Here is a 27,259-nt window from a genome sequence, read left to right on the forward strand (position 1 = left end):
GCAGGCGGAGGCGGGGGCTGGGGCTGCGCCTGCGGGGGAGAGGGGGAGGAGGCGCATGGCAGCCCCCCGCCCCCCGCACACACCTGGACCTGGCTGGACCTCCCTGAGCAGCAGTCGGGGGGGGCTTGGGTGAGTGTCGGGGGGGGGGCCGGGGCGGAGCCCCCTCCCCTGGAACTCGCTGCTGCCGGCGGCCAGAGGGCTGGGGGGAGGCCTCCTCTCTGGCCCCCTGCCCCAGCCCCGGGGCATCCTGCCTGCTGCACCCCAAACTCCCCATCCCTGGCCCAGCTCCGCACCCCCTGCTGCACCCCAAGCCCCTGCCCCAGCCCAGAGCCTGCACCCAGCACCCAAACTCTGCCCCAGAGCCCACACCCCTCCTGCACCCAAACTCCCTCCCAGAGCATTGCTGGGGGCAGGACTTGGACCCATTCTGGACACCACCAAAAATTATATAAACCTGCCACCCCTGAGCAGAGCCCCTGGGCGAGAGGCCGGCAGCCGGGATCCTGTGTGCACCGCGATGCCGGGTGGCAGGACAGTCCCAGGTGCCGTGGCAGCTGGAACCCCAGGGATAGGCCGGCAGCCGGGATCCCCGAGCACGGGGCCAGCAGCCGGGATCCCAGGCACGCCAGGATGCCAGGTGGTAGTAGAGCCCCAGGCGTGGTGGTAACCAGAACCTCGCTCACAGGCTGGCAGCCAGGACCCCTGGGATGCTGGATGGCAGCAGAGCACCAGGTGCAGCAGTAGCCAGAACCCCAGGTGCACCAGGATGCCTGCCGGCAGCAGAGCCTCTGCCATGGGGCTGACAGCGGGGACCCCGGACATGGGGGCACCCCCCCCCGTACCCTCCTGCACTCCTATGTCCCCAAGTTTAACCATGTAACCAACAGAATTCTGATGGGTAACACGGTTACTGTTTTTACACGGTTTTTACATCCCTAGTTCAAAGTGTTTGTCTTCCAGATGTGCTTCCAGGTGTTTGTCTTCCAGGGTGCTTCCAGGTGTTGAGGGGATGGGGAAGGGGGAGAGGCCAAGTGATTATGTCACTCTCCCTCTTTTTAGACTTTCTTCCAGGTGTTAGAAAGATCCTTGCTTTGATGTGTGTTAGTCAGCACCCAGGGCACTGCCTTCTCTGAGAAGTCTCTGGCATAGTGGATTGGGTGTTGATTAGCTGTTAATGCCCGTTTGGCTATTGATGGCTACTCTTTTGTTGCAACTGAAAGTCTGGTTGTGGGTGTTCTGAACCCCACAACATATTTCAGTAACACATACAGCAATGATCAGAGGGGTAGCTGTGTTAGTCTGGATCTGTAAAAGCGGCAGAGTCCTGTGGCACCTTATAGACTAACAGATGTGTTGGAGCAGAAGCTTTCGTGTGTGAATCCCCACGTCATCAGATTCATGTAGTGGAAATTTCCAGAGGCAGGTATAAATATGCCAGCAAGAATCAGGCTAGGGATAACGAGGCTAGTGCAATCAGGGAGGATGAGGCCCTCTTCTAGCAGTGGAGGTGTGAACACCAAGGGAGGAGAAACTGCTTTTGTAGCTGGCGAGCCAGTCCCAGTCTGTGTTTAACCCTGAGCTGATGGTGTCCAATTTGCAAGTGAACTGAAGTTCAGCAGTTTCTCGTTGAAGTCTGGTCCTGAAGTTTTTTTGCTGCAGAATGGCTGCCTTGAAATCTGCTACTGTGTGCCCAGGGAGGTTGAAGTGTTCTCTTACAGGGTTTTGTATATTGCCATTCCTAATATCTGATTTGTGTCCATTTATCCTTTTACGGAGGGACTGTCCAGTCTGGCCAACGAACATGGCAGAGGGGCATTGCTGGCACATGATGGCGTAGATGACATTGGTGGACGTGCAGGTGAATGCACCGGGGATGGTGTGGCTGATGGGGTTAGGTCCTGTGATGGTGTTGCTGGTGTAGATATGTGGGCAGAGTTGGCATCAAGGTTTGTTGCATGGATTGGTTCCTGAGTTAGAGTTACTATGGTGCGGTGTGTAGTTGCTGGCGAGAATATGCTTCAGGTTGGTGGGTTGTCTGTGGGGGAGGACTGGCCTGCCTCCCAAGGCCTGTGAAAGTGAGGGATCGTTGTCCAGGATGGGTTGTAGATCACTGATGATGCGTTGGAGAGGTTTTAGCTGAGGACTGTATGTGATGGCCAGTAGAGTTCTGTTGGTTTCTTTCCTGGGCTTGTCTTGCAGCAGGAGGCTTGTGGGTACGCATCTGGCTCTGTTGATCTGTTTCCTTATTTCCTCGTGCAGGTATCATAGTTTTGAGAATGCTTGGTGAAGATCTTGAAGGTGATGGTCTCTGTCTGAGGGGCTGGAGCAAATACGGTTGTACCTCAGCGCTTAGCTGTAGACAATGGATCGTGTGGTGTGTCTGGGATGGAAGCTGGAGGCATGAAGGTACGTGTAGCGGTCGGTGGGTTTTTGGCATAGTGTTACACCTGATAGGTCACGTGCAGTTCGAGTCTAGGCTGAGGCACACGAACCAAAGTCCACAACTGCAGAGTTCCCAAAAACATTAAGTTTATTACGCTCGAGCGTGGTGCCCCCCTGCTAGTCAGAAGGGGACCCCGAATGCAGGTTATACAAAGATTTTTTACCTTTTAGCAAAGCACGTTGCCCTCGTGCATTGGAAACCTTAGCCAATAGACAAACACTTCCCTTATCTACCTCCTATTCCTGCTAGGTAATTCCCCATGCTAAACCATTACTTCAGCTACACAACGTGGCCCTAAAGCCATGCATCAGTAACTTTTCTTATCAGGATGGGAGGCCCACAGCAAAAGGCCAGGAGGCAGGGAGTTAGGAACAGACAAAGAACAGAAACCGGGAGTCGAGACAGGCTGGAAACAAGGGGGGGTTCACAGGAATGCAGTATCTAAGGAACACTCCTCCTGGTGCATGATGTGCTTGCTCTTAGACAATGGTGGGCCCCAAACCAAAATGGAGTCACATATGCTAACTTTTCCTTAATAGTCCCCCCTTTTCTTTTCTACGTCAGTCAGCTATATTGGGGCTGAGTAACGCGATGCAGGGTTAGCAGTTGCCGACAGCATAGACTATAACATTGTAGGCATACAAACAATAACACAAAAGCAATAACAGCCAAAAGGATGAAATACAAAATACGCCGTCCCCAAGCCCCCACATCCGGTAGCCGTGAGGTGAGCCAGTTACAGGCCTCCTGGAACCCAGCGCTGGTATTGTCGAGGCTGGCGTGGTGGAATAGGGCTGCCTGCTGCATGAGGATGTGGATGTCAGTTTCCACCCTGTGGTGCTGATTTACAAATACACAACAGCTTGAGTTAACCAGAGCACAAACCCCGCCCTGGTTTGCAAGGAGATAGTCCAGGGCTAGGTGGTTTTGCAGTGTAGTTTGGGATAGCTGAGTGACTTCAATTTGAAGGGCAGCTAAGGCATCTGCAGTGGCATTTGCCATTAATTCCAAAGCAGCTGGAATGTTAACGATGGCTTTTTCTAGCTCGCTTACTCCCAACCATGGCAGAAACCATCGCACAAAGGAGTGAAAGCCTGTGGGCCGTTGAGAAAGAGGGTTTAAAGGAATACTTCGTCGGTTTCTGCATACTAGATTGCGGATCTCTCCCCGGGTCAGGGTCTGGTGTACTGTCACGGCGGGTACTATAGCCCCTAAGGTACATGTATCACACCATCCTGCCAGGAGAACCTTATAGGCTGTGTGATTGCATAACCAATACCAGCCAGCCCCCTCAGGGACTGGCCACGGGGCCCCAGAGTAGGTGGAAGGGCGTACCACACCAGAGCTCATGTGGGTGGTGTCCTTGCACCCCACAAAATTCCCCACAAAAACTGTATTTTCCCTGCCCTTACGTCGTGACACACATAAAGCATAATTACCTTGGGCCACCATATCAATCGACCATCTTTGGATCGTAACATTCCAGTTAAATGTAGTGTTTGCCCATAGCTTAGCTTGGAGTGTTCGATTAAGAGGGATAGGTACCCCTACCAACGGGACCCCCTGACCCAAATCTGTGGGGATATGAATACAAATCCAACACTGTGTTCGATTTACACCCTGTTTTATGGCGCGGGTTAAATTCAAAAAGCTATTGCCCTCTTATTCTTGTTCTGGACTTGGGAATAGGGAGAGGAACCCCCAGGTAAACCATACCAATGTCGGCATCCTCCTCTGTACCATACAAAAAACAACAGCACCAATGTAAGTCTAATAAACAGGAACACAAGAAGTCCTGGTGGGCTGTAAAGGTCCCAATAGCTGGAAAGTTCAGTCCATGGGTTGGTCGTGGCGTTCATTCGTGAAGTGGCTCGTCCGATGGCTTGTCAGGGTCAGGTGGGGGTCCCAGCGCCAACTTAACGTAGCTATGATGGATCCAGGACCCTTTACCTTCAACCCTAAGGGTGCAGTTTGAAACAATTGAGCTTCAGACTGGTTGTCAGTCAGCTCCTTTTGCAGTCTGGCAACGTATCTGGCCAAAGTTTCATCTCCATCCAAGAGGCTAGCATGTACAGGAACATAAGTTCCCGGGACTAAAGCTGGTCTCCCAAACAACACCTCAAACAGGGACAGGCCTAGGGGCATGCGTGGGGTTTGTCTTATGTGCCACAAGACTATAGGCAAGGCATCTGGCCACTTAAGTCGGGTCTCCCTACAAACTTTGCTACCATTGTCTTTATTGTTCAGTTCATGCGCTCCACCTGACCTGCAGACTGGGGGTGGTACGGAGTATGTAACTGTCGGATAATCCCCAAGCACCGGTACAGTTCCTCCAAAATCTTTGCAATAAAGTGTGAGCCCCGATCTGAATTGATGACTTCAGGGACACCAAACCTGGGTACAATGTCTTTCATTAGAAACTTTACCACAGATCTTGCGTCTGCCCTTCTGGTTGGTATTGCTTCAGGCCATCCGGAAAGTTGGTCCATTATAACAAGGAGGTGGTGAAACCCTGAGCTTTTAGGTATTTCTGCACAGTCCATCTGCAAGTGTTGAAACAGGAAGTTTGCCCAGGGTCTCCCCCCCATTGAATCGGCATCGAGCCGAGTCTTAGCAGAGAAGGCCAGGCAAGTAGGGCAGGAGCCGAGAGCCCGCTTCACCGCTGGATAAACATGGGGCGCCGCCCAAGATTTTAGTACAGCAGCCGTCATACCCTGGATACCAGCGTGACCCAAGGAATGAAAATAATGAGCAGCTGGGAGTAGATAACGACGGGGGAGAATAGGTTTGTTCCTGATTCGCCAAACCTTGTCGGGGCCCTCAGATCCCTCCCAGTGTTTCCAGTCTCGAAGCTCCTCCGGGGATACGTCAGCAGACAACAGCGTCCAGTCAGCAGGCGGGAAGGGCGGATCCAGGGGGAGGGAAGCCGAAACCAGGAGGGGCTGTAGAGCTGCAGCCTTCACGGCTGAGTCAGCTAATGCTTGTCCTGGGTTACAACAGAGTTAGGCTGCCTTTGCGCATAACCGTGAACCGCTGCCACCTGGTGAGGGGCCTGAATGGCTTCCAAAAGGGCAGAAATGAGAGGGCCATTCGCGATTTTTGTGCCTGAGGAGGTTAAAAATCCTCGTTGCTTCCAGAGCTGGCCCGTAGCATGACAAACGCCAAAAGCGTACTTAGAGTCTGTGTAGATAGTAACAGTCCTTCCCGAAGACAACAAACAAGCCCGGGTCAGCACGTATAACTCTGCACCCTGGAAGATGAAGGAAGGTGGTAGGGGGGCAGCCTCGATAACGTCTGCCTGAGAGGTAACCGAATAGCCCGAGACCCGGTGGCCATCTAAATAGTACGAGGACCCATCGGTGAAAAGGAGTAAATCGAGCTTGGTTAAAGGGGAGTCAGCTAAATCCGGGCGAGGCGTACCCTCCTGCACGACGACATCCAGACATACGAGGTGAGGGGTACCGTCCTCTGGGAGGGGTAGCGTCGTAGCTGGATTGAGGACGTTGCAGCGGCGTAAAGTAACGTTGTCAGCAGCCAGCAGGATTAGTTCATATTTATGAGCCCGCTGTGGAGATAATGCCTGCGTAGAATGTTGTTTTAAGAGAACCTCAACCTCGTGAGGGACCCAGACAGTCAGAGGGTGCCCCAAAACAATCGGTCGCGACCATTCAACCATGGCAGCGGCAATCGATCGCACACAGGAGACAGGGCCCCGAATGACAGGGTCCAGCTGCACTGAGTAATAGGCTATGGGGCGTGGGCGATCCCCCAGATATTGCAAAAGGATGCAACTGGCCACCCCCTGGTGTTCATGAGTGAGAAGAGAAAATGGTTTACCGTAATCCGGGAATCCCAAGGCGGGCGCAGAGATCAGAGCCTTCTTGGTAGATTCAAAAGTGGCTTCCATTTCCAGGGTCCAGGAGACAGGATCGGGGGTCAATGTTGTGGTGGCCTGGACTAGGGGTTTGACCAGTTCCCCAAAGGCCACTATCCAGGATTGACAGAACCCAGCAGCCCCCAGGAAAGCCCGTAACTGCTTTTTTGTAACCGGGCGTGGGCAATCCCGGATTGCCTGCACCCTGTCAGGAGAGAGTAAATGCTCTCCGGGCCGAATCACAAAGCCTAAATAAATTACCTGATCTTTGCACAGCTGCAATTTGGATGGAGATGCACGATGACCCTTATTGGCTAGGGCAGTAAGCAAAACAACAGAGTCAATTAAACATGCATTATAATCAGAGGCAGCAATTCATAGATATTTAGGTCAGAAGGGACCATTATGATCATCTAGTCTGATGTCCTGCACAACGCAGGCCACAGAATTTCACCCACCACTTCTGTGAAAAACCTCTCACCTATGTCTGAGCTCAAATCGTGGTTTAAAGACTTCAAGGAGCAGAGAATCTTCCAGCAAGAGACCCATGCCCCATGTTACAGAGGAAGGCGAAAAACCTCCAGGGCCTCTTCCAATCTACCCTGGAGGAAAATTCCTTCCCGACCCCAAATATGGCGATCAGCTAAACCCTGAGCATATGGGCAAGATTCACCAGCCAGATACTACAGAAAATTCTTTCCTGGGTAACTCAGATCCTACCACATCTAATATCCTATCACAGTCCATTGGGCCTATTTACCATGAATATTTAATTACCAAAACCATGTTATCCCATCATACCATCTCCTCCATAAACTTATCAAGTTTAATCTTAAAACCAGATAGATCTTTTGCCCCCACTGCTTCCCTTTGAAGGCTATTCCAAAACTTCACTCCTCTAATGGTTAGAAACCTTCATCTAATTTCAAGTCTAAACTTCCTGGTGGCCAGTTTATATCCATTTGTTCTTGTGTCCACATTGGTACTGAGCTTAAATAATTCCTCTCCCTCTCTGGTATTTATCCCTCTGATATATTTATAGAGAGCAATCATATCTCCCCTCAACCTTCTTTTAGTTAGGCTAAACAAGCCAAGCTCCTTGAGTCTCCTTTCATAAGACAAGTTTTCCATTCCTCGGATCATCCTAGTAGCCCTTCTCTGTACCTGTTCCAGTTTGAATTCATCCTTCTTAAACATGGGAGGCCAGAACTGCACACAATATTCCAGATGAGGTCTCACCAGTGCCTTGTATAACAGTATTAAAACCTCCTTATCCCTACTGGAAATACCTCGCCTGATGCATCCCAAGACCACATTAGATTTTTTCATGGCCATATCACATTGGCAGCTCATAATCATCCTATGATCAAACAATACTCCAAGGTCCTTCTCCTCCTCTGTTACTTCTAATTGATGCGTCCCCAGCTTATAACTAAAATTCTTGTTATTAATTGCATGTTAATTGTTATTAATTATTAATATTAAAATGCATGATCTTACACTTCTCACTATTAAATTTCATCCTATTACTATTACTCCAGTTTACAAGGTCATCCAGATCCTCCTGGTCCTTCTCTAAATTGGCAATACCTCCCAGCTTTGTAGCATCCGCAAACTTTACTAGCACACTCCCACTTTTTGTGCCGAGATCAGTAATAAAAAGATTAAATAAGATTGGTCCCAAAACCGATCCCTGAGGAACTCCACTGGTAACCTCCCTCCAGCCTGACAGTTCACCTTTCAGTAGGACCTGCTGTAGTCTCCCCTTTTACCAATTTCTTATCCACCTTTCAATTTTCCTGTTGATCCCCATCTTATCCAATTTAACTAATAATTCCCCATGTGGCACGGTATCAAACCCCTTACTGAAATCTATGTAAATTAGATCCACTGCATTTCCTTTGTCTAAAAAATCTGTTACTTTCTCAAAGAAGGAGATCAGGTTGGTTTGGCACGATCTACCTTTTGTAAAACCATGTTGTATTTTGTCCCATTTACTATTGACTTCAATGTCCTTAACTACCTTCTCCTTCAAAATTTTTTCCAAGACCTTGCATACTACAGATGTCAAACTAACAGGCCTATAGTTACCTGGATCACTTTTTTTCCCTTTCTTAAAAATAGGAACTATGTTAGCAATTCTCAAATAATCCACATATTGAACTAGGACAGATGAACTAGGCAAGACAATATCTTTTAAATCCTCTGTGAGAATCTGGGAAAAAATAGTGGGGGATCCTGAAAACCCTTGGGGAAGACGTGTCCACGTTAGCTGCTGGCCCTTCCAGGTGAATGCAAACAAATATTGAGAATCGGGGTGCCAAGGGGAACTGAAAAATGCTGCACGTAAATCCACGACAGTAAAACAAGTGGCCGACTGAGGAATCAGTGTTAGAATGGTGCTTGGATCAGGGACAACTGGATGGGGGGCTATAACATAACCATTTATAGCCGTAGATCCTGAACAAACCGATATACTGGACGCCCGTCCGGTCCCTGTTTAGGCTTCCTTACAGGAAGAATGGGAGTATTACAGGGCGAACTGCAGGGGACTAGAACCCCCTGAGTCAAATAGCTGTCAATAAGAAGTGAAATGTCCTCTTCTGCCTCCCTCGGCAAGGGGTATTTTTTTTATGGAGGGAGGCAGTCCGTCCCTTGTTTCCAGACTAACTGGAACAGCTGATTTAAGAAGGCCTACCTCGGTTGAATTCATGCTCCACAAACTGTGTGGAACACTGGACAATTCAGAGGGGACATCAGGAACAGGGGTAACCGATGCCATAAGAGAAGCAACAGCCGAGTCCGGGACAGACACGCGGAGCCCCTCGGGGGGGCAATATATGTGCGCCCCCAGTTTGCTCAGCACATCCCGCCCGAGAAGGTTCACGGGGCCCTCTGGCATTACAACAAATCTATGTGACAACTTTAAAGAACCAAGCTCAACAGGGATAGGGTAGGATAGGGGAGCCGGGCAGAGATTTGTCCTCTATACCCTGTACCCAAACTTTGGTATCGGAAAGAGAGCCCGGAACAAAAGTTAAAGTGGAGAGGGTGGCCCCGGTATCTACTAAAAAAGGCACAAGCTGTTCCCCAACTTTTAGATAAATTTGCAACTGTAACCCCAAATCCCATTCCAACTCTCCCAAGGTTCCCAAAATCTCCGCCCCTAGTCACTGGGGGTCAACAAGGTCCTGGGGAGCGTTAGGGGGATACCACTGAGGGGCCTGAGGGGAGAGGGAAGAGTCACTTCTTGGTTGACCCTGCCAAGGAGCCCCTCTTGGAAGCAGGGGGCACTCCCTCTTCCAGTGTCCTGGTTGTTTGCAATAATTACAGTTCCCATTTTTCATTTCCTCCCCCAGCCTTCACCTCTTCCTGTCCCGCGTCCCCGCCCCCTTCCTCTCATACTGCCGCGCCCCTGCCAAGGTTGGTTTCCGAACCAACATACTTACTTCCTCCTTCTTTTGCTTTTGTTTCTCTCTAGGTTTCTCCTCGTCCCTGCCATTAAACACAAAAGTGGCCAGCCAAACCACCTCATGCAGGGGTTTTCCTGGCCAGTCGGGAACATGCTTAGAAAAATATTTTTTTATGTCTGAGGTTGCCTGATCAACATAAAAGGAGACCATCATAGGCCGGTTTTCCTCTGCCTCAGGGTTTATACCACCCCCATAGACACGAACCTGTTTGGACAACGGGGCCAAAAAGGCAGAGAGGTGCTCATTGAGCTCCTGCTGGCATTCGCGAATTTTAGACCAATTAGCTGTTTTACTGCCAACTTTGCGTATAGCCTCTAAAAGGCCATTTTTACCGCCACTTTAACTGGCCATCCCTTTATTGCTATTGGGATTCTAATCGGGATCCGTCAGGGGCCACGGAGTTCGGGTATTATCTTCTCCGTCCCAACGCCGATTGGCATCCAGGATGGAATATTTTTCATCGGGGTTAAAGAGAGTGTCCAGAATTACCTGAACATCTCCCCATGTAGGATTGAACGCGGTAAATACAGACCGAATAGTTTGCAGAACCTTTTCCGGATCGTCACGAAGCCGGGGCATCTGCTGTTGCCAAGTAACCAAATCATTCGGGCCGAAAGGCCGGTGGACACGGGGGAAAATTATCTGCTCATTGCCAGCCTGATCATGGCTCACAAGGGGTTGCTTGACAAGGGGAGCCTGCAGAGCAACGGGTGGGTCAATAGCAGGCCTATACAGGTCGGGGGGTGGCAAACAAGGAGGCAACAGACACAAATCAGAAAGCCGAGCATAAGCAGGAGGAGGGGCAGAAGCAGGCATAGCACAGAGCAGGGCTGGAGACCCCTGAGACAAATAAGAGAAGGAGGAAGAAAGAGGACATCCTTCGGCACGCGCATAAGCCCAGTTGTCCCATACATACCAATAATCCATCTGGGCTGAAGCTTTGTCTTCCAGCCTTTTCCTAAGTGCTGTTAATTTTTCCCCAGCAAAGGACCCATCCGGTGGCCATTCGAGAAGTGTTTGAGTTGTTAGTGCTGGGCACTCAACCTTGCACAAGATTACAGCTTTCTTTTAACCTAAACCATGGGTACCAAAAATATTCCTCCAATTCTCGAGAATTTCAGCCAAAGGGGTCCCTTTACTTACACTCTGCCCAGAACCCATAATGGGCTACGAAAAAGGACACCAAATGTGCCACCTTATCACCTAAGTGACGGCTCACACTCCCGTTCCTCGGAGTTCTCAAAGGTGAACTCACCCTGTGCCGGCTGGGGCTGTCCGAGAGGAGGAGCGCGGTCTCGCCCGTCGGGGCGAGCCTAGAGTCCCATCTGGGTCGCCACGAACTGTTGCGAATTATACCTGATAGGTCACGCGCAGTTCGAGTCTAGGCTGAGGCACACGAACAAAGTCTGCAGAGTTCCCAAAGACATTAAGTTTATTACACTCGAGCGTGGTGCCCCCCTGCTAGTCAGAAGGGGACCCCGAATGCAGGTTATACAAAGGTTATATACCTTTTAGCAAACCATGTTGCCCTCGTGCATCGGAAACCTTAGCCAATAGACAAACCCTTTCCTTATCTACCACCTATTCTTGCAAGGTACATTCCCCATGCTAAACCATTACTTCAACTACACAGCATGGCTCTAAAGCAATGGCATCAGTAACTTTTCTTATCAGGATGGGAGGCCCACAGCAAAAGGCCAGGAGGCAGGGAGTTAGGAACAGACAAAGAACAGAAACTGGGAGTCGAGACAGGCTGGAGACAAGGGGGGGAGTTTCCCAGGAATGCAGTATCTAAGGAACACTCCTCCTGGTACATGATGTGCTTGCTCTTAGACAATGGTGGGCCCCAAACCAAAATGGAGTCACATATGCTAACTTTTCCTTAACAATAGGGTGCTGTTAACGTGACCATCATTAATTTGCACCATGGTGTCTAGGAAGTGGACCTCCCGTGTAGATTGGTCCAGGCTGAGGTTGATGGTGGGGTGGAAGCTGTTGAAATTGTGGTGGAATTCTTCCAGGGTTTCCTTCCCATGGGTCTAGATGATGAATAGGTCATCAATGTAATGTAAGTAGAGAAGGGGCGTGAGTGGACAAGAGCTGAGGAAGCATTGTTCCAGGTCAGCCATAAAAATGTTGGCATATTGTGGGGCCATGCGGGTGCCCATAGCGGGACCACTCGTCTGGAGGTATATATTGTCACCAAATCTGAAATAATTGTGCGTGAAGATAAAGTCACAGAGCTCAGCAACCAGTTGTGCTGTGGCGTCATCAGGGATACTGTTCCTGACAGCTTGTATTCCATCTGTGTGTGGTATGTTTGTGTAGAGGGCCTCTACATCCATGGTGGCTAGGATGGTGTTTTCTGAAAGATCACCAGTGCATTGTAGTTTTCTCAGGAAATCAGTGTTGTCACAGAGATAGCTGGGAGTGCTGGTGGCGTAGGGTCTGAGTAGAGGGTCCACATATCTGGGCAGTCCTTCAGTGAGAGTGCCAATGCCTGAGATAATGGGGCGTCCAGGGTTTCTGAGTTTGTGGATCTTGGGTAGTAGATAGAATAACCCTGGTCGGGGCTCTAAGGGTATGTTGATTTGTTCCTGGGTTAGTGTAGGAAGTGTCCTGAGTAGATGGTGCAGTTTCTTAGTGTATTCCTCCGTGGGATCTGAGGAAAGTGGCCTGTAGAATTTGGTATTGGAGAGTTGTCTGGCAGCCTCCTTTTGGTAGTCAGACCTGTTCATGATGACAACAGCACCGCCTTTATCAGCCTCATTGATTATAATGTCCGGGTTGTTTCTGAGGCTGTGGATGGCGTTGCGTTCTGCACGACTTGGGTTATGAGGCAAGTGATGGTTTTTTTCCACAATTTCTGCCTGTGCACGTCAGCGGAAGCACTCTATGTATAGGTCCAGACATGGACTCCACATGGACTCCTCCTGAGGGTCGAAATGACAGTCTGGACCTATACATAGAATGCTTCTGCCGACAGCGGTTCATTCACCTGCACGTCCACCAATGTCATCTACGCCATCATGTGCCAGCAATGCCCCTCTGCAATGTTCGTTGGCCAGACTGGACAGTCCCTACGTAAAAGGATAAATGGACACAAATCAGATATTAGGAATGGCAATATACAAAACCCTGTAGGAGAACACTGCAACCTCCCTAGACACACAGTAGCAGATTTCAAGGCAGCCATCCTGCAGCAAAAGAACTTCAGGACCAGACTTCAACAAGAAACTGCTGAGCTTCAGTTCACTTGCAAATTGGACACCATCAGCTGAGGGTTAAACACAGACTGGGACTGGCTCGCCAGCTACAAAAGCAGTTTCTCCTCCCTTGGTGTTCACACCTCCACTGCTAGAAGAGGGCCTCATCCTCCCTGATTGCACTAGCCTCGTTATCCCTAGCCTGATTCTTGCTAGCATATTTATACCAGCCTCTGGAAATTTCCACTACATGCATCTGACGACATGGGGATTCACCCACCAAAGCTTCTGCTCCAACACGTCTGTTAGTCTATAAGGTGCCACAGGACTCTTGGCCACATATAGCAATATTTCATAACTTCACATTTTCTTCGTTCGGTCTGTCCTGTAGTAGGTGACTTCTGGGTACTCTTCTGGCTCTGTCAGTCTGTTTCTTCACTTCATCAGGTGGGTATTGTAGTTGTAAGAATGCTCGTTCACCTGCACATGTGATAGATGCCATCATGTGCCAGCAATGCCCCTCTGCCATGTACATTGGTCAAACTGGACAGTCTCTACGTAAAAGAATAAATGGACACAAATCAGATGTCAAGAATTATAACATTCATAAACCAGTCGAAGAACACTTCAGTCTCTCTGGTCTTTCTGATCTAAAAGTGACTATTCTTCAACAAAAAAACTTCGAAAACAGACTCCAACGAGAGACTGCTGAATTGGAATTAATTTGCAAATTGGATACAATTAACTTAGGCTTGAATAGAGACTGGGAGTGGTTGAGTCATTATACAAAGTAAAACTATTTCCCCTTGTTTATTCCCCCCCCCCCCCCACTGTTCCTCAGAGGTTCTTGTTAACTCCTGGAAATGTGCTGGAAATGGCCCACCTTGATTATCACTTCAAAAGGTTTTCTCTCCCCCCACCCCACTCTCCTGCTGGTAATAGCTCATCTTAAGTGATCACTCTCCTTACAATGTGTATGATAAACACCCATTTTTTCATGGTCTGTGTGTATATAAATCTCCTCACTGTATTTTCCACTTTATGCATCCGATGAAGTGAGCTGTAGCTCACGAAAGCTTATGCTCAAATAAATTGGTTAGTCTCTAAGGTGCCACAAGTCCTCCTGTTCTTTCTGCGAATAGAGACTAACACGGCTGCTGCTCTGAAAAGTGTGATATGGGGGTTCCATAGTGCTACTTTGAGGTACAGAGTGTCACACAGGGTACAAGTACAGCTCTGCTGCCCTTGATTAGCACAACAAGGATAACAACCCTCTCGTACCCCTGCCCCCAATAACAAAGTGACTTGTGATCCAGCACCAGCCAAAAGTCATCATCTGGGCAAAGCAGCTCCCTCATGCTGAGCACATAGGCAGGGTAGGTGTGTTCATGCAGACAAAGTTGGCTCCTGAAGTCCTCTTCCTCAGCTCACCACTAGATGTCAGGGGAGAGCTCATTCAGACCTTACATCGGCTAACGTGATTTTATGGCACATAAAGGGTAAGGGTTGCTTTATGGAAGGAAGGTGCCTTCCCATGAAACATAGAGTGTTTATAGCAATGGACAAAACAACTGTCGATAAGACATGGTATTTAATTAAAAACCCAAAGAGGCTCCAACAAGGACCCACAATAGCTTGTGTTTTCTTTTTCACATGTGAGCTTTGGATGCAAAATCCAACCGGGCACCAGGACAGATCAGTGAATATATAAATGGAGCTTCACCATTAACATTCTTAAGGTGCCACAAGTACTCCTATTCTTATCCAAAAGTTCTGTCTAGCTGTGGTGCAAAGTAAATGTTGTTAGCAAGTAAAAACCGATATGGTAGTGATATGAAAATGGGGAAAGAATAATTGTATTAAAACTAAGCAATTTGTATAAAAGATTGACATGCCCTTGATTAAAAACAAATCCAACAAATAGCTTAGGGTTACAGCTACTGAAAATGTTGTTTCACAATATTTAGTTGATTAACATGCCAAGTGTAAAATTTCACGAGTCTGCAGTCAGTGGGATTTGGTCAAAAATGGTTACAAGCTATTGAGAACCTTTATGGACAAATAAGGAAACTTTTAAAATTCACGGGCCTGCCAAGGAGGAGCAGCAACGAAACCGAAGGCAGCTGGGAGGAGTCGGCTCGGGAGCAGAGATTTTTGGACTGGTGGGTCGCTCTGAAAGCAAGGTGACCGAGAGACGCTGTGGGAACATGACCAAGCATTTCAACAGATACTAGCAGCAGAACTGCTTGCTCCATTACATGAACAAGGCTTTCAGCCAGAATTAGCATCCTAAGTATCATATTTTGTAAAGCAACAGATCAAAATACTATTAATAAAGAGCTTTTAAAGGTAGTGCCCCTCCCCCCGCCATCCACCCAGTTACCTCCTTCAGCACCGATCTCCTTACATGTTTTGATGGACAGGCTTGGGTTGTTCTGGATCCTGCTTCCCACTCAGCAGGACGTAACTTTTGTATTTTCTTCCCCTTTGAATTTATGTGGCAGGGCCTCCTCCCCCGTCACTACTTCCTGGCTGCATCACCCGGGCAGCTTGGGAGAAAAATTCTAAGCACAGGATAACCCCCACTTACTTGCCTGATAGTTGGACACGCCCCAGAAATAACACAAACACACACAATACATTCAACATAGTAAGTATATTAAACAAGAGATAAATATAACATTAGAGGGTAAAGCAGTATTCTCAGGGTCACCAGTACCCACGCTGATAAGACCCATAAATTTCCCATCACATGACCTGACATAGCAAATGTAAAATTAGTGTCCCGTGGCTATGCATACTTTGCAGGGGCCCTTGATGACCTGTGACCACGATATCTTAAATGCACCAGCTGATGGGGTTCAGTAAAGCCCAAAAGACTCACAAGTAGGATAAGGTGATAAGTCCCTCCACAGGTTTAATAAGCAGCAGGTCATAAACCCCCAACCCCCTGAGTTGAAGACACAGTTCCGGGACTAGGGGTCCCCAAACAATTTCCCTGAAGGTGAAAATTGTATTTATGGGTCAAGCATCATAAAGTGCCACAACTTCCCAAACGCAGAATGATTGAGATGCCGACCGGTGGGGTGGGAGGGAAGAGAATGGAAACTGGGGGATCTTGTAGAGGGGGCTGGGAGCTCTGAGGGACAGGGGTGATTGGAGGGTGGGGAACAGCACAGGGTGGAAGTTCAACAGAGGTGCCCCTCACCCTGTAAACTCAGTTATTTTGCCCTTATCCACAACCAATCCCCACCCCCAGCACCTCCTCTTCACCAGGGGTGTTCCATGTGGTCTCAGCCCAAACTGATGGCCCTGGTACAGCCAGCTCTGCATCTGGTCACTCTGCATCTGGGAGAGAAAGTGCCGTGGTCGAGGTGTTTCCTGCTTAGCTGTGGCTGAAGCAGAGTCGAGGGTCTGTGGCTATGTCTGCGCCGGGCGATACGGCCCCGTATGGCCCCCTGCAGGGGAAGCCCAAGCAGGAATGGATTCATCTGGAGACCCTGGCTCACTCCTGCCCCCCTGCAGTGAGGGTGTGTGTGCATGTGGGGTGGGGAGGAGGATCTGATATTGTCATAAATATAAAGGGAAGGGTAAACCCCTTTGAAATCCCTCCTGGCCAGGGGAAAGCTCCTCTCACCTGTAAAGGGTTAAGAAGCTAAAGGTAACCTCGCTGGCACCTGACCAAAATGACCAATGAGGAGACAAGATACTTTCAAAAGCTGGGAGGAGGGAGAGAAACAAAGGGTCTGTGTCTGTCTGTATGCTGGTCTTTGCCAGGGATAGACCAGGAATGGAGTCTTAGAACTTTTAGTAAGTAATCTAGCTAGGTATGTGTTAGATTATGATTTCTTTAAATGGCTGAGAAAAGAATTGTGCTGAATAGAATAACTATTTCTGTCTGTGTATCTTCTTTGTAACTTAAGGTTTTGCCTAGAGGGGTTCTCTATGTTTTTGAATCTAATTACCCTGTAAGATATCTACCATTCTGATTTTACAGGGGGGATTTCTTTATTTCTATTTACTTCTATTTTTTATTAAAAGTCTTCTTGTAAAAAACTGAATGCTTTTTCATTGTTCTCAGATCCAAGGGTTTGGGTCTGTGGTCACCTATGCAAATTGGTGAGGCTTTTTATCCAACATTTCCCAGGAAAGGGGGGGTGCAAGTGTTGGGAGGATTATTCATTGTTCTTAAGATCCAAGGGTCTGGGTCTGTGGTCACCTATGCAAATTGGTGAGGCTTTTTATCCAACATTTCCCAGGAAAGGGGGGGTGCAAGTGTTGGGAGGATTGTTCATTGTTCTTAAGATCCAAGGGTCTGGGTCTGTAGTCACCTAGGCAAATTGGTGAGGCTTTTTACCAAACCTTGTCCAGGAAGTGGGGTGCAAGGTTTTGGGAAGTATTTTGGGGGGAAGGACGCGTCCAAACAGCTCTTCCCCAGTAACCAGTATTAGTTTGGTGGTGGTAGCGGCTAGTCCAAGGACAACGGGGGGAATATTTTGTACCTTGGGGAAGTTTTTGACCTAAGCTGGTAAAGATAAGCTTAGGAGGTTTTTCATGCAGGTCCCCACATCTGTACCCTAGAGTTCAGAGTGGGGGAGGAACCTTGACAGATATACAAACCCCACACTGGGACAGAAGGGTTAAAAGACTATATTGGGCCCAGCTAGGCCCGCCCCTCCAACGCAGCAGAGCAAGCTGCAACTGGAGGAAGGGTTGAAAAGGGAGCAGCCCAGCTCAGAAGGGGGAGGTTGGGGAGGAGCAGACCTACCCTGCAGGCTCCTGCAAAAGGAATCAGAGAAGCCTGGCTGAGACACCGGGGACTGTGTGTTGAGCCCGGTTGGGGCTGAGGTTTGGTTTCCCTTTTATATTGTCTTTTTCCTTGTCCGGGGCTGGAAGCGGAGAGAGCAGTGATGGGAAGTGATGCAGGGAGGGTAATGCAGAGGGTCCACAACCCCCACCCCCCACCCTGCCCAAGGGGTCAATGCTGCTGACTCTCTAAAGGCCCTGGGTTGGAGCCTGGAGGATTGAGTGGGTTGGGGCTCAACTAGCACGACTCTCCGTGACGGGTGGGGTCACAGAAACCCCCTTGGGGCTGCCAACTGATGTGCCAGGACTACGTCTGCCCCTGCTTTCCCTGCCAGCTGGGACTCCAGCACCCTGTCTCGCTGAGCCAGACACGCCCGTCTGCTCCAGCACAGACCCAGGGTCTGAACCACGGGCCCCAAAGCTGCAGGCTTAACTGAAAGCAATTTAAGAAGTGTTCCTGGCTTTAACACTCAGATGCCCAACTCCCAATGGGGTCTAAACCCAAATAAATCCGGGTAAACTCATATATTCTTCACCCTCTATAACACTGATAGAGAGATACGCACAGCTGTCCCCCCCCCCCCCAAGTATAAATACATACTCTGGGTTAATTAATAAGTTAAAAATGATTTTATTAAATACAGAAAGTAGGGATTTAAGTGGTTTCAAGTAGTAACAGACAGAACAAAGTGAATTGCCAAGCAAAATAAAATAGAACACGCAAATCTAAGCCTAATACAGTAATAAAACTGAAAACAGATAAAATCTCACCCTCAGAGATGTTTCAATAGGTTTCTTTCACAGACTGGACGCCTTCCTAGTCTGGGCACCATCCTTTCCCCTGGTACAGCCTTTGTTCCAGCTCAGGTGGTAGCTAGGGGATTCCTCATGATGGCTGCTTCCTTTGTTCTGTTCCACCCACTTATATAGCTTTTGCATAAGGCAGGAACCCTTTGTCCCTCTGGGTTCCCACCCCTCCTTCTCAGTGGAAAAACACCAGGTTAAAGATGGGTTCAAGTTCAGGTGACATGGTCACATGTCCTGTGAGACCCCCAGCCTTCCTTCCTCCCAGCCAGACTCACAGCAAGGCCTGCCTGCAACCAGAGCCATCCACAGTCAATTGTCCTGATTGATGGGAGCCAGCAAGATTCCAAGCCACCGTTAATAATTACAATAGGCCCTCAGAGTTATATTTCATATTTCTAGTTTCAGATACAAAAGTGATACCTTTATACAAACAGGATGACCACACTCAGTAGATTATAAGCTTTGTAACGATACCTCACAAGAGACCTTTTGCATGAAACATATTTTAGTTACAATATATTCACACTCATCAACATACTTTCATAAAACAATATAGAGTGCAACATCACATTCTCCCCCAAGTGACTGGATGCTAACCATTGGGCCACCCAGCCCACCAAGGACCCTACTACAGGGGGCAGTGGGGATCACATCCGTGGGTGGCTTCCCACCGCCACAACCCCTGTGTCCCTCCAGGGCTCAGCACGGAGCCCCTGGGATCTCATGCTAAGCAGGGCCAGGCTGGTTTGGGACTTGGCTGGGAGACCAAGTGCTGCAGGGTGGGGGCTTACCAGGGGTCTCTCTCCCCTGCCTGTTAATGTTGTCGCCAGGGACCCAGCGCAGTGCTAGGGGGCTCTGTGCTGCAGGGAGCCCGGTGGGGACTCAAGAGGGGGAGCCGTGCTGCACCACTCACCTGGCCTCATCCTCAGGAACCAGCCCAGAGCCCCGACTCCCAGCACAGTGAGGATGCAGCTGTTAGGATATAGATATTCAGGCCTGTTGGTAAAGGCCTGTACTCGAAGAATTTAGGTGTATTCTTATCACTTGGCTAGTTAGAGGTATAAAAGAAAGAATCAAAATCACTGTCTGCCGGTATAAGGTCCTTCTCTTACTGTGACAGTCTAAGGCCCTGTGCTTAGGCTAAGGCCTTTGGCTAAGCAGCAGAGGCAGCCATAAGCTGGGAAGCGACTGGTCACCTGCTCACATTCCAAACTAGTCACACTGAAAGAAGGTGCTATTGGGCTGTTAGGATACAATCCTGTCCTGATAGTGCCCATCGCCTCCAGAGAAAGGGAAGTGCCTAGAAAATGACAGGTTTCAGAGTAACAGCCGTGTTAGTCTGTATTCGCAAAAAGAAAAGGAGTACTTGTGGCACCTTAGAAACTAACCAATTTATTTGAGCATAAGCATGAAGTGAGCTGTAGCTCACGAAAGCTCATGCTCAAATAAATTGGTTAGTCTCTAAGGTGCCACAAGTACTCCTTTTCTTTTTGCCTAGAAAATGTAAAAGGAAACTTAGTTTGATCGCATCCTGTCTGACAAGAACTCACTTATCAGTAGCTGGGATGTGAAATCCTCATTTCTGTGTTTGTTGTATCACTGTAGTCCCCATTTCCCTATTGTTTGTCTGTATAATCTCTGTCTGGTTCTGTGATTGTTCCTGTCTGCTGTATAATTAATTTTGCTGGGTGTAAACTAATTAAGGTGGTGGGATATAATTGGTTACATAATCATGTTACAATATGTTAGGATTGGTTAGTTAAATTTCAGAAAAATGATTGGTTAAGGTATAGCTAAGCTGAACTCAAGATTTACTATATAGTCTGCAGTCAATCAGAAAGTGAGGGGGTGGGTGTGTGGGTGGGGGAGATGGGAACAGGGAATGGGGGTGGGGAATTGGAATCGTGTTTTGCTAAAGGGGGAGATGGGAACAGGGAATGGGGGTAAGGAAATTGGAATCATGTTTGGCTAAGGGTAGGAATGGGAACAGGGACACAGGTGTAAGGCTCTGTGGTGTCAGAGCTGGGAAGGGGGACACTAAGGAAGGAAACTGGAATCATGCTTGCTGGAAGTTCACCCCAATAAACATCAAATTGTTTGCACCTTTGGACTTCGGGGATTGTTGTTCTCTGTTCATGCAAGAAGGACCAGGGAAGTAAGTGGGTGAGGGAATAAGCCGCCTAACAGCAGCCAGCAACAATCGCCAGGATAGCAGCCTGGCCTATGGCTTGGGAATCTAGAAGTGCCCCGAGAGAGACGAAGCCCTGGGTCACCCGAAGCCCTTGTGCCCTTCACCTCTCTTGGGGCCTCCCGGCTCCCTCACCTGCTCTCTGCCCAATAAACCTGAGCTAGCATCCTGCCTCCCCCAGCCCGTCTGCCCCTTCCAGCCACCCCCTGTGGGTCTTCCCTGCAGCTAGACACCCGCTTCTCTGCCTCCCTTCCCTGTCTGAGCCCCCACAAAACCCCTCTCTGTTTCCCCTCTCCTCTGAGCCCCCAGAACCCCCGCTCTCTGGTTTCCCCTCCCCTCTGAGCCCCCAATATGCCCCTCTGCCTGCCCCTCTCCTCTGAGCCAGCCAAAACACATCTCCACCTCCTCTTGCCCCCTAGTACCTCTCTCTGTCTACTAAACCCTGGTGCCCCTCAAAACTGCCCCTCTGCATTTCCCAACTCCCTCTTCCCCCCACCCCTTGTGTCCATCTCCTCCATATCTCTCCCCTCAGTGTGAGGCCCCCCATTCCCAGTATCTTCCCACTGCTCCTCCCTGCTCTGCGCCCCCAGTACTCACCCCAGGTCACCCTCAGAGGGGCATCCCCCAGGCTGCTGTGTCTCACCACAAACACGTGCTCCGCAGGACCGACCCCCTCCTGCCCCTGCTCAATGGACACCTGGATTTGGAAGGTGCGGTCCCCATTCAGCTGGATGCTGCTGGTCAACTGCTTCCCTAGGGTCACCTGGTCCCGCTGCTCCCAGGTCACAGTGATGGAGCAGGGAAAGAAGCCCGTCACGTGGCGAATGAGCTGATCGGTCCCAAGTCCCTGGGACGAGGGCCAGATGCACTGTGGACTGGGCTCAGGGGAGGGTGAGAAAGGGTTATTAGTCACAGGGAATGGGACAGCTGGGGGGTGTGGGTTGGGATTGAGAGGCACCAGCAGATCTGGGAGGTAGCCCAGGCCTGGGACTGCAGGGGGCTGCGGGTTGGGATTAAGGGGCATAGGCACACCTTTGGGATTGGGAGAGAGGCCAGGGCTGGGAAAGCAGGGAGTTGTGGGTCAGGTCTGAGTGCCACAAGCAGAGCTGGGGAGGGAGCCCACGGCTGGGATAGCAGGGGCTATAGGCCAGGAGTAAGGTGCACCGGCAGAACTGTCCCAGTGCCCCACCCCCTCCGCAATCCTCCAGACCCCACTCCTCTCCCAGAGCTGGGGAAAGAACTGAGGAGATCTTCCTCCCAGCCCCCCTGCTCCAACTCACCAGATCCCACTCCCCTCCTACAGCCAGAGATAGAACCCAAGAGTCCTGGATCCAAACTCCACTTTTAACCGGTATGTATCCCCCCGGTGTACCCTCCCGCAGCTCCCTTCTACCCAGTCACCTGCTCATCACCTTCCTGAGCCAATCTGAGTGCTGGGGTCTGGGGACTCACCTGCCTTTGGGGAGCTGGCATTTATCTCTCACTCCAGGCCCTGGTCCTCGGTCTCCAGCCAGGAGTCCCAGGCCAGGCACTCAAAGCTACCTGCTCTCCAGAACTGGTGGGTCTCCTGGTCATGCAGGATGTCACAAGTTCAGGGAGCCAGCCTGCCAGTGTTGTTGTCATAGGCTGAGTGCACCAGGTCATTCGCCCTCATCACATGAAGCCATCTGGGAAGGCCGCTTGTGGGGAGATGAGTTGGAGATAGGACACACAGTGAACCCCTGTAGGAAAAAGAGACTGGGATGGGAGTGAGATCCAGACATCTGGGACAGCGACCCGAGGGGGCCCTGCAGCACCCAGCCCTGGGGAAAGACACTGGGATGGGGAATGGGACCCAGGTGTCCAGGAAAACTGGGGTCACTTACCAGCCATGGTGACAGGGGAGAGAGATAGGAGCCAGAAGGAGACCAAGGCAGGTTTGGCCCAAAGAGCCATTTCCCTGGAGGGGAGAGAATGGCAGCTCTATGGAGTGGGGTCTGGGGCTAGGACCCAGAGAGCTGAAGAGGGCACAGCTGCCCCTCCCTGCACTGAGCTCTCTGCTGCTCTGACAGGTGACACCTGAGAGGAAACCCAGCCAGACCCACAAGCTTAGCAAAGTTCAATAAAGACAAATCAGCTGTCCCTTTCCAGTCCTGCTCACTGCTTCCCAGGAAGCCTCGCTCCCCACCAGCACAATAAAGCGAGCTGTAGCTCACGAAAGCTTATGCTCAAATAAATTGGTTAGTCTCTAAGATGCCACCAGTACTCCTTTTCTTTTTGCGAATACAGACTAACACGGCTGCTCCTCTGAAACCAATAAAGATTGAATAACTCCTGTAGCTTGTTCCAATTGACTCTGTTACAACATGTGATTATTTTATGGGGAAGTTTTCTGTGAGCACAGAAAACCATTCCTCAGCCATTCCCCACAACAGCTGTTATAATTGGTAGGGACTATCCAGAGACATGGGACTTTGGGGGTGGTTGGGGAGGGAGAGGATGGAGGGCACAGATATAGGGAGAAGGGTTGTGGCTGTGGATGGGGGTCACCAATGAGGACAGGGGGTTGGGAAGCCTTGGATCGGTTATGTGTGAAACTCTGTGTTTTACTCGGCAGGTGGAAGAACCTACGTCCTGATCTCGAGGTACATTGATACAGTGCTTCCAAAGCCGCACAATGTGGAGGTCTGGAGCTGAGAATGCACGCACCTTGACTGCTGTGGGGAAAGAAATGCGTGCGCTGATCAGGGTAGCTAACGTGTATTGTGGCCAATTCCTGGGTCACGAGGTGGCAGAAGCTTGCAGGAGAGGGAGGATTGGCTCATGAAAGGGGGATTCCTGACAACAGGCTGATCTGCGTGGACCAAGCTAGCCTGCTTTGGCATCATGTTTTGCTTGCCCTGCAGCATCTTAAACTGTGAGTTAAGAGGCTGTGATCTATCAGACACTGTGGTGTTATCCAGGAGCGCTGGAAGCTTCCTAAAACCGGGGAGTCCACTAGTGCCTGAACCGTGGCCCTGCCCCTGTGTCAGCCCTTCCCCCCGAGGCCCTGCCCCTGCGCCACTCCTTTTAAAAGTGATGGGGCTATGCTCCCTGGCTCCCCCGTTCTGGCATTGCTGGTGTGATCTCGGCCTAATTCCTGGTAGTCACCTCACAGAATGTGAGAGCAGATGCGGACGGCGTCAGGGATCGGGGTCCAGGAACTGGGATAGTTTTCCCTGATTTGTCTGAGCCTCTCAATCACTGCAACAGTGACAACACGAAAGCTGTTAATCAGTGTTGGAAGAACGTTAATCAGGAAATCAAAGTGTTCATGGCTGACCACTTGCTGCACAGAACTAAGAAGAGCTCTGACACACCCCTGTTGCTTGGAGATGGAGTATGTCTATTGGGCAGGGATCTTTCTCCCAAACATAAAACTCTCTGTGTTTTGGAACAAACCCGGTCTCTGATTTCTCTTGCCACCCCTGCCACAAACTCCACCCATTGTGACACATGACCAGGAACACCAGGCCACTGTCACACAGTTGTCCTTCACTCCAGGCAATGCATGTGAGTCAGGTTATAGGAGTGGGGAAGATTTCGGGGAGAAGCATTCCCTGCATGCGCTGATGGGTGGGGAGCTGGGTACAGTAGTAGCAAGGGGGCCAGGTTACAGTGAAAAGATCAGGGGCATGGCTGGGGAGGTATGCAGAAACAGGGCTTGTGGGGCCCAGCTGATGTATGTGGGGATGGCTGGCTCAGTATGCAAATTGCAGGGCATGATATGTACAACAGTTTAGTTGATCGCTAACTCCTACCAACAAGATCTCTTCTCCTGTTCAAAAAAACTAGGATGTTCAATGGCAAAACAAAACAAAAATGTTAATGCCGAATGAAGGTCACTTGGTGGTATTGTCGTCGACTTCCAGAATGGTGAGATGAGCAAAACTCAAACATCTGGAAACCAGGAAAGGCCCAAGGCATGGTTGCACCACGCCACCGTCCCTCTATCCTCTTTGTGCAATGCCTCAATACACACAAACACAATACTCTCACTGGCCTTGGAACTAACAGATCCAGGAGGTTTAAGATCCTGGCTTTCATTCACACGTTTAGCTAATTCCCAGAACGAATACCACATGTGGGCAATTGAAGAATGATGTCACAACCTTTTACATAGAGAATTAGTAAGATCAGACTCTGTAGGCTTCTTCACACACTGCAGGATGCCCCATGTAAATGCAAAGACTAGATTTTTCCTTAAGGGTGTCAGTAGCCTCTTAAAATATGAAAAAGAAGAGAGGGAACCAAATGGCATAGCTAAGCTTTTTTCCACCTCAAACAAGGTCAGTGGGTACCCCGAGCTAATGGAGGGATAGCTCAGTGCTTTGAGCATTGGCCTGCTAAACCCAGGGTTGTGAGTTCAGTCCTTGAGGGGGCAATTTAAGGATCTGGGGCAAAAATTGGGGATTGGTCCTGCTTTGAGCAGGGGGTTGGACTAGATGACCTCTAGAAGTCCCTTCCAACCCTGAGATTCTATGATTCTAAGGCACTGTGATAAAAATGGTAAACTGGGGTGCACCATTCTTTTGGGTGCCAAAGGACTGAGATTTCTCTGGGGATCCCATTATCAGGGACTGGTGGTGGTAGGCAGCTGCTAAGCAGCTAGTACAAGCAAGAGCCCTTCTCTCTGGAGGCAAAGGGTAACAGAGTAACTAGGTGATACACCTTGCTTAGTACCCTGAGAACCATCATACCCTTCTGGCCTTATGACGCACAAATATTTCCCCCCTTTGTCTCCACAGAAACCCCAACTCCCAGGCCTTTCCTGGCTCCCTCCTGATTTCCTTCTTTTGTTTCCATTTTTACCCATCTGTAGATCCCAGATCAAGGAGAAAACCAAGAAAGTTCAATACCAACAACTTGATGAACAGTGAAAATTTTATTCTTTATTCAGGCTCGACAAATTCTCTGCATTCCGGCAGCAGATTCAATCCCCCAGAAAATCGCAAAGCAGAACTGAGGCTGCAGGTCATAACGAGAGAAGACTCAGAGAAGATGTAATAAAGTCCTCTGCTTTGGTAACGAGATTTGGAGAGAAGCTGGGGAACGGGAAGCACATGAGCCGGTTTTGCAAGCTGGGAGGAGGGCACTGAGAAGTGGTAAGCATGGGTTTGAAGGGACTGAATTGATCCCACTGATTTTCAGGAGACCAATGCAAGACTCAACCCAAGAAGCTCTCACTCCTGCAGACACCCACGATGTTCATGAAAAACCCAGTTTGCACCTTCAGGCACCTAAATACCTTGACAAAGCTGGCCCCATGTCCACTACATTTAGAGGAACTATACAAGATTGTGTCTGGGTTTTTTGACACTGATTGTTGCCCCCAGAAGTGATAGGGTTTGTCTGGCAAAAGAAGGAAAATGAATATGTGTGTGACTTGGAAACATTAAAATAAATTGTTTTTAAAAAGGAGGGGACCCAATTAATAGGCCGGGTTAATGCAAAAATACAGGGTTTGGAATTTTCAGAGTGACAGCCGTGTTAGTCTGTCTTCGCAAAAAGAAAAGGAGTACTTGTGGCACCTTAGAGACTAACCAATTTATTTGAGCATGAGCTTTCGTGAGCTACGGCTCACTTCATCGGAAGTGTTTGGAATGACTAACACATTAAGAGCCTCAGATAAGCAAAGAAAGACAGAATGTTCATGCACCAGCGCCATCTACTGGATAGTGCTGGAAGCAGCAGAGAAAGTAATAGACGAAATCCAGGAGCTGTTGGCAAGTAATCCTCTTATTCTCTATTGGACCTTAGACACCATCCTCCAACAAACAGGGTATATCAACTGGCATCAGCATGCTGGACCTCAGAGTTTTGCTGAGCCTACCAGTGAAGCTGGAGAACTTAGAAGTGCTGCCAGACACTTGGACAAACCAGGTGTCCTGCTCTCGCCTATCCCGGGCTTATCAGGCTGAGAAAAGACGGTGAGACTTCCTTTCAGAGACTGTGTTTCTTTAATCCCAGTATCTGGAAGTTCCCCTGTTGCACCTGCACTTTCTAGCAAGACCTCAAGGAAAAACATCTTGGATTTTTCATAGACTCATAGGACCATAGGGTGAGAAGGGACCACAAGGGTCAGGTAGTCTAACCCCCTGCAAGATGCAGGATTTTTTGTATCTAAACCATTTTAACTAAGCAATGTCATATGCCTGTTTCTCCTTTATCCATCCAACTCAATAGCCTAAGAGAACCTCTAACAATAACTTTAAGCAACTGCTTTTGATAGTTTAAACTCTTTCAAACCTCCACATTAGAAAGAGCAGGGACCAGGTTAGTAGGATGCCTTCAGACAAAGTGCATCAGAGAATTACTTAAAGTGTGACAAATGTAGTTGAGATATTGAAGAACTGATTGTTATAAATAAATGTAGTAAGAAATCTGACTGTGTGATTTGTATGGTACAGGTGATAGGCCTCAACACCGGTCTATCTACATCCA

The 27,259-nt window shown here is 49.3% G+C and overlaps 1 long non-coding RNA gene across 1 annotated transcript; it reads left to right on the forward strand.

Annotated features, from left to right (window-relative positions):
• LOC144273506 (uncharacterized) lies at nt 1–27,138 on the forward strand. The gene is made up of 4 exons (XR_013347764.1): nt 1–129; nt 2,260–2,406; nt 23,394–23,693; nt 25,638–27,138. It is a non-coding gene; the product is annotated as an uncharacterized LOC144273506 (long non-coding RNA).
• The last annotated feature ends 121 nt before the right edge of the window (nt 27,139–27,259 follow it).

The sequence above is a fragment of the Eretmochelys imbricata genome, chromosome 13, assembly GCF_965152235.1.
Source record: "Eretmochelys imbricata isolate rEreImb1 chromosome 13, rEreImb1.hap1, whole genome shotgun sequence".
In the NCBI taxonomy this organism is placed as follows: domain Eukaryota; kingdom Metazoa; phylum Chordata; order Testudines; family Cheloniidae; genus Eretmochelys; species Eretmochelys imbricata.